Raw genomic sequence first — 1,950 nt, 5'->3', positions numbered from 1 at the left:
CCCACACACACACACCCACACCCACACACACACACACACCCATGTGCGTGCAGAAAGTAGAAGGATCAAGCAGACAGTACAGATGAGACATTAGGCCCAGCTCTGTCCAGGATGGATGGACTGTATCTGAATCTGGTTGGGATGTGGATCCTCGTGAGTGGAGGAAGGTGAGAATCAGGTGGTGATATCACAGAGGAATATGGGCATGGCCTGGCAGCACAAGGAGAGCAGTTTCAGAGCCAGTCAGGAAACAGGAAGTTTAAAGTGAGCTGACTGTGCACGTGTGAGAAAGTGAGGAGGGCGGTAAAGATGGCTGCTGAATTGCAGATTCAAACAGCCAAGTGGAAATGTGAGGCTGTGGCTATAACTGAGACCATGGCTGGGTGATTGTAAGATGTTTAACGATGGTAGGAAAGGGGAGGGCAGTAGTACGGGTTGAGGGAGGGTGCAGTGCTAGAGAGCGTGGATGTTACAGAGGGGACCGCACGAGAGAGTGTGTGTGTGTGTGTGTGATCACTCAAATTGCTCAGTCAACTCCCCAAAAGCCAACTGGTGAGGAAGATGCGGAGGAGCAGATTGGAAGGAAGTGATCGAGGTGCTGCCAAGTGGTCCTTTCCTGCAGTGTTTGATGCCCGTCACTAATTGCCCTTTGAACTGAGTGACTTGACTGGCCATTGGCTTTCATTCATACACAGGAAGGTGGTGTCACTGGCTTGGCATCCGTCTTTGTTAAGAGTCAACCACATCGCTGTGGGCCTGGAGTCACATGTAATAACCCCAGGCTCCTTCCCCTAAAGGACATTAGAGAACCAGAGGGGTTTTTATAACAATCACATTGAATTCAGATGCCACCAGCTGCCATGGTACAGTCAGAACCCGAGTGCCCAGAACATGACCGTGGTCTCTGGACTAACAGTTCAGGGATAATACTGCTAGACTACCACTTCTCCCATCGTGGGAGGGAGATTTCAGACAGACAACAAAGTTGCTGTGTTTCTGATTTTAAGTTGCAAATGAACCTTTGTATGATTTAAGTGGGCCCCTTGTTAAAATCAACGAGGTAAAAACAATGACTGCAGATGCTGGGAACCAGATTCTGGATTAGTGGAGCTGGAAGAGCACCTGATGAAGAGCTTTTGCCCGAAACGTCGATTTCCCTGCTCCTCGGATGCTGCCTGACCTGCTCTGCCCTTCCAGCACCGCTCTGATCCAGAACCCTTGTTAAAGTCCCCACACCCCTCCAAACACATACACAAAGAGGCAAGGCCATGGGAAGTGACTGAGACTGGAGCACAGTTGTGGCACCAGCCTTTTGGGTCTTTTTAGTTCCTTCCTGATGCTCTGACCGAAGGTACACGGTTCTGCATGTCTGATTCAAAGAAACGCTCTTCATCAGGGTGAGGATGTGCCTTTTCAGTGTCCCTGAAGGGGTGTCCTCTCCCCCTTTTCTGTTAAACACCAAACCCACAGCTTACAGAAGGCAGGCGAGGGAGAGTACCGAGTGATTAGAGATCTTCTTTCACTTTTCTAAAGAAGGGAGAGAAACAGTTGGATATTTCTCTCCACAGCCTGGATGTTTGTGTGTATTGTCTACAAACAAGGTTGCCTGCCCAGGAACCAATCGAATGGCTGTTACTATGCTGAGCTGACAACTGGTGATGGTTAAAATGTCTCTGGACAAAACCTCCCTGAGCGAGCGCGCGTGCACACACACACGCACACGCGCACACGCACACACATACACACACATACGCACACACACACACACACGCACACGCACACACATACACACACACACTCACACACACACACACACACACACACTCACACACACACACACACACACATACACACACACACACTCACATACACACACACATACACACACACACACATACACACACACACATACACACACACACACACACACACACACGCACACACGCACAC

The 1,950-nt window shown here is 49.8% G+C and overlaps 1 long non-coding RNA gene across 1 annotated transcript in view; it reads right to left on the bottom strand.

The window, feature by feature from the left end:
* Positions 1-137: 137 nt before the first annotated feature.
* Positions 138-1,950, bottom strand: part of LOC122547586 — an 11,142-nt gene continuing 9,329 nt past the window's right edge. Inside the window, exon 3 of the long non-coding RNA XR_006311035.1 lies at positions 138-210. This is a non-coding gene — a long non-coding RNA (uncharacterized LOC122547586). The remainder of the gene's footprint in view (positions 211-1,950) is intronic.

This window comes from Chiloscyllium plagiosum, unplaced genomic scaffold (genome assembly GCF_004010195.1).
Source record: "Chiloscyllium plagiosum isolate BGI_BamShark_2017 unplaced genomic scaffold, ASM401019v2 scaf_11201, whole genome shotgun sequence".
Classification (NCBI taxonomy): Eukaryota; Metazoa; Chordata; class Chondrichthyes; order Orectolobiformes; family Hemiscylliidae; genus Chiloscyllium; species Chiloscyllium plagiosum.
Note: the sequence above shows the minus strand (reverse complement) of the source record. Positions and strands in the feature narration are given on the sequence as shown.